This window comes from Monodelphis domestica, chromosome 1 (genome assembly GCF_027887165.1).
Source record: "Monodelphis domestica isolate mMonDom1 chromosome 1, mMonDom1.pri, whole genome shotgun sequence".
Taxonomy (NCBI): Eukaryota; Metazoa; Chordata; class Mammalia; order Didelphimorphia; family Didelphidae; genus Monodelphis; species Monodelphis domestica.
The window spans coordinates 637,232,600-637,250,040 of record NC_077227.1 but is presented as its reverse complement, the minus strand read 5'-3'; positions in this window follow the sequence as shown (position 1 = coordinate 637,250,040).

Below are 17,441 nucleotides of genomic sequence, written 5' to 3'. Positions count from 1 at the left end.
AATAAATGCTTGATTAATTGGTTAGAATGATTGACTGCCAAAAAGTATTTCTTTTGGGTTGCAGGAAATACCCATAAAATTTGAGATCTTGGCCTGCTACTGATTTCATATGGAAGCTGATTTTTTTTTAAGTCACTTTCCTGATCATTGAAATAGATGAGTCATGGTTTCTAGCACCCAGGTGATATAAAATAGATATTTAAAGAATTAGCTAGTAATTATATAACACACATATACACATTGCACTTGTCAACCTAATCATTTCCTTGAATATCAAATTTTCTTCTTGAACTCATTCACAAGAAAAATATAAAATGGATTTTTACTTCTTCCTGATATATAGTACAAAGCATGAAATCTCTAGGTTACTTTAGATCTAAAAAACACAATCTGAACATTTATTCTGCTGTAATCTTATTGCACATATTTCAGTTGTGGTGATTTAAAGAAGAATAACCCAACCCATAAGTAAAAAAGATTTTTGGACTCTACCCCACTATTCATTTAAGGAGTTCATTGCATTGGTGGTTGGAGCTTAGAACAAGATGAATGAATGAATGAATGAATGAATGAAAAAGCATTTAAACTTTGGCTAGTGGCAAACACTAGGGATTTAAAAAGAAAAGAAAGACAATCCCTGTTCTTAAAGAGTTCCTACTACATTTGGAGAAAAGAATACACATTTCAGCTGCAAAACATGGATGGATCAGAGAAAATAAATGTTCGGAGATAGTAAGGCTAGCAAGGCCCAGGAGTAGGACTTCATGATGCACTGGGTGACTTTGCCTGCTCTGGCAAAGGCCTTCCAGGTGTCAGGTTGGTCCTGATGGAAAAACTAGGGCCAAATAATTTCTTTATTTAATGATAATCACAGATTTTCCTTCCAAAATAGTTTTAATACTTTGTTGATCTCTGGAAATTTAATCCAGCCCTAGTTATGGTTTAGGTTAATGACTAGTAGTGATTGTATTTACTTTGGGCATTAAAATTCCTTTGTTTTCAAAAATAGATGCCTTTTGGTTTTGCATCACATTTACTTCCAAGTATTTTCCTCTCCCCCCTACCCAATGAGTTATCCTTTATAATAAAGATTTTCAAAGAAAAAGAAAAAAAAGTTCAGCGATTTCAACATATCAACCATATCTGATATTATTTGCAATATTCCATACTCATAGTCTACTACCTCTGCAGTGAAAGGCGAGAGGTTCTCCATTCTTCTCCAAGGTTATACAGCAGTGTTTTGTGATTGTTCTTTGGGGTTTTGTTTTAATCATTGTGTGTGTCTTTTCCCTGGTTCCAGTTGTTTCACTCTATATCAGAGCCCATAAAGTTTCCCCAGGCTTCCAAGGATGGTTCCAGGGGCAAAGTCCAAGGTTTAGGTAGATCAGGGGTGAGAATAATGAAAATGATGGCGGGAGCATAAGTAGCATGGTTGGGACATCTATAAAGGTTCTCTGTTCTACGATTCTTTCTTAAGGAAAGCCTTGCTTCTCTGGGGCTTGGGTGCAGCTAGGTGATACAGAAGATAGAGCTTGGGGTCAGGAAGATCTGAATTCAAACTTGATCTCAGTTATTTACTGGCTGTGGGACTCTGGGCAAATCACTTAACCCCTATTTGCCTCCAATTCCTCATCTGTAAAATGGGAATACCCTGGAGAAGAAAATGGCAAGCCACTCTAATTTCTTTGCCAAGAAAACCCCATGGACAAAGCCAATGCATCACGCTGGACAAAGTCAAACACTGTTGTATGACTGAACAGCAACACTAGAGGCATACTACATATGTGATATTAGGCAAGTCATTTTCCTTCCTTGGCTTCAGTTTCCTCAACTATAAAACCAAGGAGCCAGACTTTGAGGTCCCTTCCAACTCTAGAGCCATGATTCTTTGGGGGGAAAATCCTCCTCCTTTCCCCTCAACTTAGATTATCTTTTAACTTTTTTAAACCCTTGCCTTTCATCTCAGAATCAATACTAAGTATGGGTTTTAAGGCAGAAGAGCAGTAAGGGCTAGGCAAATGGGGGCCAAGTGACTTGCCCACAGTCACACAGCTAGGAATTATCTGAGGTCATATTTGAACACAGGACCTTCTGGCTCCGGGTCTGGCTTGCTAATCATTGAGCCACTTAACTGTTCCCCAATATATATTATCTTGAAATAAAACCCTAATACCAATCTAAAGCAGGAAGAGCATAAGCAATTCAAAAGGTCCCCTCCATTCCTGTGATATGAAATATTTATGCAAATCTGTTTGCCTGCCTAGATAGGGCAGCTCATTTTGGTTCTTTGTGTGTGTGTGTGTGCTTTGTGTTAGATTTTGGCAGAAGTATATACATAGTATTATTGCATACACTAGGGCTCTGTTTATCCCTTCTGTACTTAAGCCTATTTCCTATGGCCTTGTGCTTTTCCAGTTTATGAAAAGTCAGAGAATATGCACTGAGGTGGAAAAAAAAAAAAGAATTGAATCCCCAAAGAGCAGCAGTTTGGCTCAGTTTGTTTCTGCTTGCCCCTGGATCATGGCTTTAACAACTTGCCTCTCTTTTTTGGCATTTCCTATCTTTCCTAGCATAGTTATGGAAATACAATGATCCCATTCTCTCCAACTTGCCCAGGGGGTGTGGATTGTCATGAATGCTTATAAGACATCCTTATATACCTTCCAAAAGAAGACGGATATCAATGTTTTGTACCCAGTCTTTAGTAACACTACAAGTGCCTGGCATTCTGTACATTACTGGGTAAGCAGGTCTAGAAGGTAGCACAGAGCAGAGCAGAGCAGAGCAAGAGAATGCAAAAAGCTGCTCCTCTGGCAATCCTGCCATAGCCGGCTTTGCTAAAGGAGAAAAACCTGTATTTATCTGAACAAAACCTGGGCTTTCCTCTGTGGCAGAAATTTGCCTGGTAAATGATCAGGGCAAGGCTACCACCCTGGCATTATTCCCTCTGGCCAATGATTCTTTTCTCTCCTCACCCGAAGGGTATAGAACCAACATCCTCTTAAATGCAAAGAAAATGATTGATGACAGCATATATGGTACTTCTAATCATTAACCCTTGTGTGTTTCTCCCTTGTAAAATGAAAAACGACAGAGGGTTGCTGCCTTACATTTCAGAGCTACTGGGGGATATTAGAGGCAGATAGAGACAGAGATAGTGAGAGAGAAACAGGCAGAGAAGGAACAAGAAAGACAGAGAGAGAGAGACAGGCAGAGAAGGGAGAGAAAGACAGAGAGATAGAGAGAGACAGGCAGAGAAGAGAAAGAAAGACAGAGAAATAGAGAGAGACAGGCAGAGAAGGGAGAGAAAGACAGAGAGATAGAGAGAGACAGGCAGAGAAGGGAAAGAAAGACAGAGAAATAGAGAGAGACAGGCAGAGAAGGGAGAGAAAGACAGAGAGATAGAGAGAGACAGGCAGAGAAGGGAAAGAAAGACAGAGAAATAGAGAGAGACAGGCAGAGAAGGGAGAGAAAGACAGAGAGATAGAGAGAGACAGGCAGAGAAGGGAAAGAAAGACAGAGAAATAGAGAGAGACAGGCAGAGAAGAGAAAGACACAGAGAGAGACAGGCAGAGAAGGGAGAGAAAGACAGAGAGATAGAGAGAGACAGGCAGAGAAGGGAGAGAAAGACAGAGACAGAGGCAGAGAGAGAGAGACAGGCAGAGAAGGGAGAGAAAGACAGAGAGACAGGCAGAGAAGGGAGAGAAAGACAGAGAGATAGAGACAGGCAGAGAAGGGAGAGAAAGACAGAGACAGAGGCAGAGAGAAAGAGAGAGACAGGCAGAGAAGGAAATAGAAAGAGACAGAGATGAGAGAGACAGGAAGAGATAGAAAAACAGAAAGGAAGAGAGAGACAGAGGGAAGAGGAGAGGGAGGAAGACAGAGATAGAAAAAAGGCAGGCAAAAAAAACAGACAGAAAGAGAAGAGAAAAAGAGACAAAAGAGAAAGACAGAAAGAGAGAGACAATGACAGAGAGAGGAAAGAGAAAAAGGAGGCAAAGACAGAGACAGAGAAAGAGAGAGAAAAAGAGATAGAGAAAGAGAAGGAAGGGACATGGACACACACACACACACACACACACACACACACACACACACACACACACGACTTTACACCCTAACAAAACCTTAGAGCATGGCCAAAAGGTAACAACTTCTGGAATGAACCACATAATCCAAAGACTCCATTTTAAGCAAAAATTCAGGTAATCTCTGTGGATGACTGGATCAGGGTTATTATTTGTGATTAATATCTTGTATCACTTGAGGTTTATGTATTCTGGGAGTCCATAAAATGACCAATTCCCAGCTTCCTACTATCTGTAAAGTTCCGTATCATTTACTCCAATAATCCTATGGGTATGTGGTGGTATAATGGTTAAAGCATCATTTTATGCAGTCAGAAAGTTCTGGATTAGATTACTGCCTCAGACACTTGTTGACTTTGTGATCTTGGGCAAGTCATTTAATTTCTCTCAGACTCAGTTTCCTCATCTGGGGATTGTGATAGACCTTATCTCTCAGGGCTGTTGTGAAAGCCAATTCAGATAACATATGTAAAATGCCTTACATCTTAAAGTGTGTATATAATTGCCTGCTCTTATTAATAATATGGATACTCTCTTCAATGATGCAAATCATAACCCACCCAGACTTGCCTATCCTAAAAAATTCTTATCTATAACTGTCAGCAAATCTCCTCCAGAGGTCCTCCCAGTAGGTTCCCCTAATTGTTTCACCAGTGGAGGCCCCTGGATTTCCACTGGTTATCCAGGAGGACTTTGTTTTATGCCACCAATATGTTCCAAGATTCTTCCTGTAAGTCAAAAATGGCATGTAATAGCAACCCCCTTTAACTAATAAGTATTTTTCATATGAACATATCGAGGCACTTTCTGACTTTTCTTGGGCTTCTCAGAGCTACCAACATCTCTGCTCTTATACTTTGGGGCCATTATTAATAATTAAATAGCACTGATGAAACAAAGAGAAGCACTTCTCTGACACAGGCATGATTTGTAATAAGTGAGAACTCTGGACGAAGCCTGGTGCAGACAACGTAATGGTGATGCTTCTCAGAGCAAGAATGAGGGTAATTGAGCAAACTACCACATGACTTTATAGTGCTTGGGAAATGGCTTGAATTTAGCAAGTAATTAAATTTGCTTGTTTTATGTCTTTTTCTGCCTTTATTTTTTTTTTGGTTGCCAGTCTCATATACCTGAATTCGAATGTGTTAAGCTTGTATAAAACAAGATCCTACTGTACTTCGTTCTTGCTATACAGTGCCTTAGAAGCCATTATCAAGACTTATTAAAGGGGGCAGGTAGATGGTTCAATGGCTTGAGACGGGAGGTTCTGGGTTCAAATTTGGCCTCAGACACTTCCCAGCTGTGTGATCCTGAGCAAGTCACTTAACCCCCATTGCCTAGCCCTTACTGCTCTTTTGCCTTGGAACCAATACACAGCCTTGATTCTAAAATGGAAGGTAAGGGTTTGGGTTTTTTTCAGCTTATTTAAATATAAAATTCCACTGAGACGTTTGAGGCATCCTATATAATCAACTCATCTTTTGTTCTGGTCATCTATCTCAATTGTAGCAACAATGCTGAGACCGATACCATTCAGTTCCCTCCAGTTTTATGTCCTCTTGGTCACTGGCCTAGGAGGTTATACATTGGTAATGCCAACAGATAAGAATGTTTATAGATGGTATAAAAGATTGTGTGATTCTTAGCACCCTTCACTTTATTTATCTGCAACTCTGCCATACCATCATTGCAGAAGATGACATGCAGGACCAAGGGCTATTTTGTAGTTTTCTTTGCTTCATGGGTTTCCATAGCTCAAAATTCATTATCTACTGACCAATCTAATGAGGGTAAGTCTCTTCACACTTCCCTTTTCTGGTCCTTGCAAAACAGATATTTTCTGTTGCTAGGATAATACTTGAAGCCGTTTCAATAAAGTAGACTTTGCCATGGCTAGTGCCCCATTGGCATAGCTTTTGAGAATACAAAGTCAACTTCATATTGAGAAATCAGTGTAGAATCCTAAAATAACCCAGAGCTAGATATCCTACTCAGGCCACTGGCAATTTACACATCAATAAAGAACCAAAGGAAAATCCCCTTAAGTCATTTGTTAGGAAAATCTAACAAATCTAACTTTAGGAACTCTGATCAACACAATGGAACCAACCACACAGTTCCAGAGGATTCATGATGAAGCATGCTATCCAGTGTGGAGCTTGAAACATATTTTTTTGGACATGGCTAATAGTGGAATTTATTTTGCATGACTACATATTTGTAACAGGTTTTGTTTTTCTTGTTTCCTCAATGGGTAAGGGAGAGGGAGGTGGGAGGAAGAGAAATCAGAACTAAAAATAAAATTAAATTTAAAAAAGAAAAACCTAGCAAATACATTGTCAGTAAGTCCATCTGCATGCTAAAAAACAAAATAAAACAAGCAAAAAACTAAACTGATCCACTACAGAACTTTGTGATTCACAAAGCATACTTTTAATTGAATAAGTCTGTTCCAGAAATTAGTATATTCTTAATTCGTGGACATTCACCCAGCTACCTCCTGGAATAGCTCTTTTCTTCTACTTTGCATCACACATCTGGTCCAGATAAGACCCTCTCACCCTAAAGCAGATGCCACTTGACGTAATCTCTTACTCTTATGTGCTTCCATTCCCTGATTGATTGGTTTATTTGTAACATAATTACATGAGTATGCCCTTGATTCTCAACAGAATATTCTATAATGGTCTCTTATGATTAAAACATTCTGTAATGCTTTGCTTAAGACTGGACTCCTTTGTGATGCTCAAGGCTGATTGGCTTAGGCTTGTGATGTTTACTGACTCATGATGCTAGCAACTGTATAGAGATTTATCAGATCACCCTTCAAATTCCAGTGGTGCCAGAATCCAGACCAAGCTGTAATACCACCTCAAGCTCTAACACCATATCCTCCAGGACATTGAAGACCGCTGGCCCCAGCCAAAAGTAGATGGCAATAATGCATCCCAATGTGTTAGAGAATCTGAGAGACCAGAAGTAACTTCAAGAAAAGAGTAAGTGAGCTCATTGAGCATCCTTGACAATAAATAGCTTTGATCAGCTGACTGGTGAGCCCAAACTACCTCTAGTGAGTAGAATTCCCATTGGAATGGTCCAGCTGCTGAATAGTTGCTAGCATTTTGTTGGTTCAGTTAGACTAGCACAGGGATTTGTTATAATTAAAATTCTCTGGAGTCCGTATATTAATTTGCAATTCTTTATTAGTAAAAGTGTGAGAGAGAGACAGACAGAGAGAATCCCATGATCATCTGGCCATACCTAATTAATCTGAGTGTGCCACTCTTGTCACCATTTCCCTAACTAAAAGCAGCCTCACCAGAAAGGATCTCCAGCCCCAAAACACCTAGAGCTAAAAAGCCCCAAAAGAGCCCTCTCACTTCTGCATTGCCTTCTCCTATAAAGCCACTGATGTCACTCCTTCTGTGTCTTTCTGGTTGGACAGACGACCTCAGTCTGGGTCAGAGTCCAGTCTTCCAGGTGCCAGGAGTCAGGGGACTAGGGGGCCCTATTCTGAGAGCCAGGAAGCCATGAGGCCTCTGATATCCTCCTAGGGGACACATGCACACTCAGTCAAAGAGGGGATGATACCCACCAAAATGGGTTTTCAAACAAAATAAAAGGTACAATTTATACTAAATTCACACAGACTACACTACGGTGATGAGAGCATGAATAGAAATAAAACAATGAAAAAGAGAAAGGTTTCTGAGGTAGGAGAAATAAACAATTGGCCCAAACTCCTTCCTTGGTAAGTAAAAGTCCCATTGGACTGACCCAACTGCTGAGTAGCTGCTAGCACCTTGCTGGTTCAGTCAGGTTAGCTCAGAGACTGAACTAGTGTGATGACAGCATGAACTGAAAGGAAGAGATGAAAAAGAGAAAGGTTTTGGAGGCAGGACAAACAAGATTTGGTAAATGATTGAGAGAATGGGCACAGAGGGAGAAGAAATAAAACATCATTCCAAGATCTTAAGTAAAAGTAACTGGAAATAGTGATGGCAGGAGGAGAAGCAGTTTTGGATAGATAGATAGATAGATAGATAGATAGATAGATAGATAGATAGATAGATGATAGATAGATAGATAGATAGATAGATAGATAGATGGATGGATAGATGATAGATAGATAGATAGATAGATAGATAGATAGATAGATAGATAGATAGATGGATAGATAGATGGATAGATAGATAGACAGACAGATGGATAAGAAAGAGAGAGTGATTGAGAGAGAAAATTTCAGTTTAAGACATATTGAGTTTGAGATACTAACAGAATGTCCATTCTGAGATTTCCAAGAGTGAGCATGGAATATGAGTGTTGAGCTCAGAGTCTCAACATTTGGGTCTCCTTCATATACAGGTTAAAACTTGAATCCTTGAGAGAGGATGAAATAAAAAAAAAAAGAAAAATGTAGCGAGAAGAATGCCAAAAAACAAACAAACCCTGAATTTCCATTGTCCGCTGGACATTTCCACATGGATGTCCCATCTGCTTCTCAAACCCAACATATTAAAACTGAATTCACCATTTCCTCACCTCCATTTAATAGCTGATTCTCAAATTCAGCATTGTCTAGTGGCTCTATGCCTTCACATAGGCTGTCACCAATCGTCTCCCTCCTCATCTCTGTCTCTCAGTATCTTTCTCCAAGATTTATATGAGGTACCACCTCCTCCACTAAGCCTTGGTCAGTTCCTCCTCCCTTCTCTCCTTCAGAGTGCTTGCTTCTTCCTCAAATTACCTTGTATTTACTTATCTATGTGTGTATGTTGCACCTACCCCCCCCCAAAAGAATATCTGAAAGAATTGACTCGTTGTTGCCTCTGTAACCCAAATCTAGCACAGGGTCTTGAAGATGGTAGGAACTTAAAAGCTTTTCCAACTTGTTGAGTTAAATTGGATGGCTTGGGAGAGTTTGGGCACAAATGAGCCCTCAACTGCACAGGATATGCCCTTAGACCACATCCAGTTGTTCCCTCGTTGCCCCGTCCCTTGGCAAATGTGCATCTTTTGCCCGTTGGGCTGTGCTCCTCGTTGAGAGTCACCGCTGGGGTTTGGGTGGGACTTCTTCCTTTTCAATAATCCAGAGGATTAGGAACTTTCTTATCCTTAGGAATATCAATCTTCACAGAACACCCAATGCATTTAGATGTCCTAACAGAGTCGTTGTTCCTACTGGGACAAAGATTCTTCTGCTAGAAATGACTATAAATAGGAAAGTCGGAACCATGTGAGAAAGAACAAAGCCATTTATTCTGTGAGCTCTTACATCTTTCAGGTGGGTGTATCCTAAAAATAAGGAGTGTTGCATTTCATCAGGGTTCTCCTCCAGTCCTGGATTCCTATAAAGCCACTAGAAAGGCTTTGTAAAGCATCATGCTTTCTATGGAGGCAGCAGGGTGTACTGCAGAGGTGTCAAATTCAAGGAGAAATAGGGACCACTAAATCGTACCTGTAGACAGTTGGGTATCACAGTGGTTAGAGAGCTGAGCCTGGAGTCAGGAGGACCTGAGTTTAAATCTGGCCCCAGGTACTTACTAGCTGTTTTACCTTGGGCAAGTCATTTAACCTCTGTTTTGCCATATTCCACTGGAGAAGGAAATGACAAACCACTTCAGGATCTTTGCCAAGAAAACCTCATGGGCAGTTTTGGCAGGCTATGGTCCACAGGGTCAAGAAGAATCACACTGAACAACAACAAACCATACAGAAGGATCTTTACTGGCCACAGGGTGATTTAGAAAACTGCGTTTATTTGTGTTGCTAATATTTCCCAATTGCATTTTAATCTGGGTCGGTCACACTCCTGGAGTGTGTGGTCTGCAGGCTGCCTGAGGGCTCTGTGTTTGAGGGCCAGCCTTAGAGTAGAGAAAAACTAGGTTCTGTTCCCCCATCTGCCATAGACTGGCTGTCTGACTCAAGTTACCAACCCTCCTGGTGCCCCAGACAACACAATTAGATGATAGGTATCCCAGCAAATGCTGATAAGCATTTCTTCACTGGGTGTTCCCTACTGGATAAAATCACAATTTGGTAAAAAACAAAAAAAAACTTTTCTAAAGATGCTCTAGGGCTCAACAAAATTGTTCTCTCTCCATCTCTCACTACTAAAAGGAAACTTAGAGGCTGGAAATACAAGTACGCTGGAAAACTAGAGGTATTATTAGAGCCAAAGGCACTAAAGTGAAATTGTTTTAAAATCAGCAAAATGAAGGATGGATGGATGGATGGATGGATGGATGGATGGATGGATGGATGGCCATTAGATCTGATTATCAATGAAGAGTCTAATCATTCATTAATTCATTCACTGAGCCTAGAAAATAGGAAAATTTTCTTTCTCTTTTTCACTTAGACTACAAAGAACAAGGATACTCTGAATGGAAGCTGTGACAAAGACAGAGGAGTATCCTGCACTAGGATAGTAAAGAAACTTAATGCCTTTACTATGACCTGTAGGGTTATGATTTTGATTTAGAAGCTTGGGTAAGTTTCTGCTACAAGTTTAAGGATAATTCATATTTACATAGTGTTCTACGGTTTGTAAAACGTTGTTTTCACAACCCTGTAAAATAGATAATACAAGTATCATTAGCCTCATTTTATAGAATAGGAAACCAAGGCTCTGAGAGATTAATTTTTTTTCATGTTTTCACAGTAAGTCTCGGAGGCTGGAGTTAAACTTCAGTATCCTGACTCTCTTAAGTCCAGCATCCTATCCACTACCCTATACTACCTCTCTATCTTACCAATTGGGTCAACAACTTTAGTGGCTACAACTAAATGGACCAGCTAAATCATAAGCCTGGTTCACTTTGTAATGCTCCTAGAGCAGGGATTCTTAACTCATTTTGTGTCATGGGCCAATTTTTTTTTTAACAAGTAACTAAAATATATATAGAATTACAGAGGAAACCAATTATATTGACATGATTATGGATTTTTAAATTTTATGAACTCCTGCCATAGAGAAATATTCATTTGATATATAACTTCTTTTAAAAATTTTTTCTTGTTATGAATTTAACAAATATCAGAAAATACAAAATATATAAAAAGTAAGAGAACTTAAGAATACAAAAAGTATTATACAAAAGAATATACAAAAAGTAAAAGAAACTCCAAGCCTACTATGTACAGCTTTTTTAAGTGTATATTAAATTTAACAAAGTAATAACAAAATTGCTTATTGGCTCCCTCTTTTAAAAATTCTTCCAAGCATTTTAAATGTTTATTGACTTTTTTTCATTTTTATCACTACTTACCAACCCAGTCCTAAAAGAAGTCCTGCCTCATAACAAGTAGGTATAATCAAACAAAACAAGTCAACCCGTTAGCCATTAAAATTGTGTAGCTCATTCTGAACCATCAATCCATCACCTCTTACCCAAGGGGTGGCTGGCATGCTTCATTATCATTCCTCTGGTTCCATGACTGGTCACTAGTTTGATCAGAATTCTGAAGTCTTTCAAAGTTGTTTTCATTTACATTATCATAGTCATCCTGTCAAGTGTCCCCTAGTTGTTTTGTTTGTTTGTTTTTGCTCTGCATCAATTCTTTTTATTTTTAATCTTTATCTTTTCTCTTAGATTCAATATTAAGTACTCATTCCAAGGAAGAAAAGCAGTAAGGATTAAGTGTGACTTCTCCAGAGTCATACAACTAGGAAGCATCTGATGTCACATTTGAACCCAGGATCTCCCCTAGTCCTGGTACTCTCTCCACCGAGTCACCTAGCTGCACCTGCTCTGCATCAATTCTTCCAAGTCTTCCCATATTTCTCTGAATTCGTCATCGCCGTGTCTCATGGCAAGCCTGTTTTCCAATGGGCTTTATTAAAGTTTTCTACAATGCTTTGCATTCTTTCTGCCCTCTTTGCTGTGACTGTGAGCCAAGAGAAGTGCACTGGCATCTTTCCTCCCCTTTGTGATTCAGGTCCAGCACTCTTTTCAGGAGCCCGTGTTAATCTTGTTAAATCTCTAGTGCCTTTCCTTTTATGATCCACACTCACTTTCATTCCCACCAGTCTCTGACCTCTTGCTATTGTGTGGCTCAGAATGTCATCTAATGAAAGAGGTGTACAGTTAATTCTAGAACAACAGAGCTTCAAGGCACAGCCCTGCTCTCACAATCCCCAGGTGGAAAAAGAGAATGCAGTGCATTCAATGCCTGTTGGACCAGATTTTAATCTATTTACAACTAATTTTTTTTCTATTGACCAGGGAGTTTGAAAGAGAGCCTGCCCAAATTTCCATAGTTGCATCAAATATAAAATCATTACATTTTGAAAGCTGGAAGGGACCTTAGCAACCACAGAGTCCAGTCCCTACCAGAAAGGAATCCTAACATCAAGATTTGAAGTACATACTACTCCCCAGAATTACAATAGCTAGCCAATCTCTCCGATGGCAGGGACCTCACTATCTTGCACAGCAGATCATTACATTTTTGGATAACTCTAATTGTCAGGAAGCTTTTCCTGACCTCAAGTCTAAATGTGCTTCTTTGGAACTTCTATCCATTCCTCTTGGTCTCCCCATCCCACCAAGGCCAAAAAGAGTAAGTTTAATTTTTCTCCCACAGGTCAACTTTTCAAATCCTTGGACACAGCCATCATTTTTCTTCTTCAGGCTAAATATCCTAAATATCCTCAATCTATTTTCATATGATATGAGAAGGGCCTTCTTTCAACCTCCTGACTGTCCCCTTCTAGATATTCTCCAACTTAGTATCTTTTCTAAACTATGGCACCCAACACCAAACACAATCCTCTACATTAAGTCTGATGAGAGTAGAATATGGACAGACTTCTCAAATTGCAAGAGTTGTGCTTCTCAATGAAGCCCAAGATCATAAAACCTTTTTTGGTTGATTTTTATTAAGTTTGCCATCCACAATGATCCCCAGATCTTTTTCAGACAAAATGCTATTTTACCGTGCATCTCCCTTCTCGAACTTATAAAGATGATTTTTTAAAACCTAGGTGTATGATGTTATCTTTAAAATCTTTATTGAATGTCATCTTTATTTTTTTAATATCATTTGTTGGAGATGGTGGATTAGTAGCAGCTAAAACTGAAACCACTCTGACAATCCTACCAAAAAATACCATTTGTTTCTTTTTAACATTCTTTTCTTTTTAAATTTTGAGTTCCAAATGTTCTCCCTCTCTCCCACCCTTCCTCTACCCACTGAAAAAGTAAGCAATATGATATCAATTATACATGTGAATTCCTGCAAAATATATTTCCATATTGGGTATATCACCAACAAACAAACAAACAAACAAACAAGAAAAATAGAGGACATGAGAAAACTATATTTCACTTTGCACTCAGAGTTCATCAGTTCTCTCTCTGGAGGGCGATAGCATTTTTTTTCATCATGAGTCTCTGGAATTATCTTGGATCTTTGTATTGCTCAGAGTAGTTAAATCTTTTACAATTGATCATCATTACAATTTTGCTGTTACTGTGCACAAATGATCTCTCGGTTCTCATTTCACTTTGCATCAGTTCATATAGGCCTTGCCATGTTATTGGGTTGTTGTTGTTTTTTTAACCACCCCTTTTCTCATTTCTTATAGCAAAAAATATTCCATCACAATCAAATGATGCGATTTGTTGTCATTCCCCAATTTATGAGCATCTCCTCGATTTCCAATTCTTTGCCAACACAGAAAAAACTGCTATTAATACTTTTGTCCTTTTCCCTTTTTCTTTGATCTCTTTGGCCTACAGTAATGGCATTATTGGGTCCAAAAGTATGCAGTTTATGGCCTTTTAGGCATTGGTACAAATTGTTCTCTAGAATAATCTGATCAGTTCACAACTCCATCAACAATATACAAGTATACCTGTTTTCCCTCATTTCCCCCAGTATTTGTAATTTCTGATAGGTGTGAGGCAGTACCTTGGAGCCATTTTAATTTATGATTCTCTAATCAACAATAATTTAGAGCATTTTCTCATATAACCATATATAGCCTTAATTTCTTCTTTTGAAAACTACCTGCTCATATTCTTTGACCATTTATCAATTGGGGAATGGCTTGTATTTTTATAAATTCATCTTAGTTCCCCATATATTTGAGTTGTTTCTCTAATGACTGAAAGACCTAGTTTGACCTTTATCAGAGAAATTTGCCCTTAAATTTTTGTTATTATTTCATTTTCTTTAATACCTGAACAAGTCATTTAGTTTCTCTCCACCTCAGTTTCCTCATCTATAAAATAGGAAAAGAAATAATAAAGACAGTGACGATTAAACTCTTTGAATACTACTTACTATTATTATCAAAATAATCATCATCTTTATTGGTTCTTTCCAGGCAATTATTTTTCATGTCTACCATCCTAGGGACAGGTTGGCTGCTAAAAGAACATTTCCTGAATGGAATCCTGAAATCCTAAAAGAATTCATTTACCTCCAAAGAGATGAACAGCTTGCTCCAGAGAATAATTAACTCTGTATAACCAGCCCTGTTGTTTTCTAAGAGGGGAGGGCAGCACAACTACGTTACAGAAGAACCGGACGGATGCTCTGTTTGACTGCAGTTCCTTTACCTTGTTAAGCAACCATTTTATGAATTATTTAGCTTTTCATTGTGCTCTGGACAATAGGATATTTCCAAAAAGGACTCTTTGCATTATGAAAATGAGCAAATACATAAATCATGAAAATACATAACCCAGCACACGTGATAAAAAAAAATTGCAAAGGAAAGAATCTGTCAACACGGCATCAACAAGGTCAAGGATGATGACATAATCTTCTCAGCAACGGGAGTGACCTGGATTCAGTTCTCGCTCAGCCAGAGTCTCTCCATCCCTGGCTCAGAAAGAGTGAAAACACTTGCAAGAACATGCACTGTCTCCAGGAAAGCCCATGTATCATTGTGCTGAATTGTGCTTCTGTTTATTATTCTCAAGAGGAATATGGTAGACTTACTGCCATGAATCCTCCCAGTCAGGGGTTGTGTAGACATCACTATATTGAGCACATTGGCACATTTTTTAAGCCCTCACCTTCTGTCTTAGAATAGATACTAAGTGTTGGTTCCAAGGCAGAAGAGCAGGAAAGGGCTAGGCAATGGGGGTTAAGTGACTTGCCCAGGGTCACCCAGCTAGGAAGTGTCTGAGGCCACCTTTGAAGCCAGAAACTCCCATTAGCTGCCCTACATCATAATACTTTTTTTGGAACAGGGATTTGGTCCAATCATTCTGGAAAGCAATTTGGAAAGTATTGGAAAAATTGAAAAATTTTTAGAAAATTAGAAGAAAAAAAAAGAAAGTAACTAAAAGCTCCATATGCTTTGATCTAGGAATTCCATTTCCGGGTACATACCCCAACGAAGTTAATGGTTTAAAAAACATCATTAAAATGTTCATGGTGCCACTTTTTGTAGTAGCAAAGAACAGCAAAAACAAAGCAGATGGCCATAAGTGAGGGGATAGCGACACAAATTAGGGTACAGTGATGATCCCTCACCTATCGCAGGAGTGATGTTCCAGAGACACCCGAGAGGTGAAAAGTGGGAGAGCAAGCAGAGTGATGCCGCAGTCACTGAGCCAATCAGCACCCAGGATACAGAACCCAGCACTGGGGAGGGGCACCCATGGGTCCCCAGCTCTTGGTTAGGAGTTAGTTCAGCCCACTTCACTCTAGGAATGTCATGTCTGTCTCAAGTCAGCTTGGCTTTCCCAAGGAGGACAGAAGGGGCGGCCTGAGGCCAAAGGGAGGGAGCCAGCTGGCTGGCCAGCATGAAAGGGGCAGTCAGGGAGGCCGAGCCTCTCTGTCTTCTGGCTAGCTGGGTATGATAGGGAAGGGCCTCCTCTGTCCCCGGGCCCCACTTCTAAGGGTCCTGCCCAGCATCCCTGGTGTCCTCGGGACTGTTTGGTTATGTCATGCGTGTGTCTTCTGGAACTCATTGGCTTCTGCTCCTGCCTCCCTGCTCCTGCCTGGGTATGACTCCCGAGTGCCAGGCCCTGCCCTCTTGGGCTCCTGTCCACCCGCATTCCAGCCTCATCCTGCCTCCCCCGGGCTCACACCTTCTCCCTCTGTGGGCAGCCTCCCAGATCGGGCAGGCCCCTGCCAGGATCCCTCCACCCTTTATTCTTGGCCCAGTCTGGCTGTGTCCACAGGCCTCATTCCTTCTCATGGTGAACACGTCTCAGCCCGAGCTTCTCCCTCTCCCCCCCTAAAAATGGGGGAATTGAACCCCAAGTGCTAGGCCTTGGTCCTGCAGTGTTCTGTACCTCTTTCCTGCCCTGGAGATCATCTCCATCCCAGAGTTCTGAACAGAAAGTTCTCTCTTCTTAGCCCTCCTGTGACCTCATCCTGTGACTCAGTCGTGCTGTCCAAAGCACCTTGCCTGGCTCAGCGGCTCTCTTGGTTGGGACATGGGTAACAGGGGAGTTGCTGTCGGATTTTTCTTTCAATAAACTGGTAGTTTCTTTAAAAAAAAAATCCTGCAAAACAGCAAAAACTCCATGATACAGAGTGAAATAGATATAGATATATAGATATAGATATTAAAAACACACGATACAGTGAAGCTGCAATAAGTGGACCCAAGGGACAACTATATAGGAATGTAATAGAATATTATTGAGCCACAAGAAAGAAATAATATATGAAAAGCATGGGAAGAATTGTAATAATGTGTATGTCTGTGATAGTATATATGAAAAGAACAACAAAAGAACAACCAAAAAATAGAGACTGAATATTATAAATTAAATTAATGAGCACTATTGGCCTGAAAAAAGAGACATAAGAGGGTAGTTAGGTGACTCAGTGAATAGAAAGCCAGTCCTGGAGAGGGGAGGTCTTGGGTTCAAATATGGCCTCAGATACTTCCTATCTGTGTGACTGTGGGCGAGTCATTTAACTCCCAATTGCTTAGCACTTACAGCTCTTCTGCCTTGGAACCAATACTTAGTATTGATTTTAAAACAGAAAGTATGGGTTTAAAAAAAAAGATATAAGAAGGTACTTCTCTCCCTCATCTGTAGAAATAAAAGGAATATGGGTATAGAACTTTTCATATAATGTGGGACTTGGTTAATGTGTTGAGTAGTTTTGCTGAACTGTTGTTTTTTTTCCCCTCTTTTATTTTTTTATAAGTGAAAATTCTCTGGTTCGAGGAAAGATATTTTACAAAGTAAGTGATATAAAAAAGAAACAATAGCAGTAACATTCTTAAAATTTAAAAAGGATAAAAAGATCATTCTACAAACCATTTAGATTGTGCTGTCATCAAAATGAGCGAAAGATTATAACAGAGTGGTGATGGTGAACCTTTCAGAGGCCAAGTGCCCAAACTGCAACCTTCATGCCACA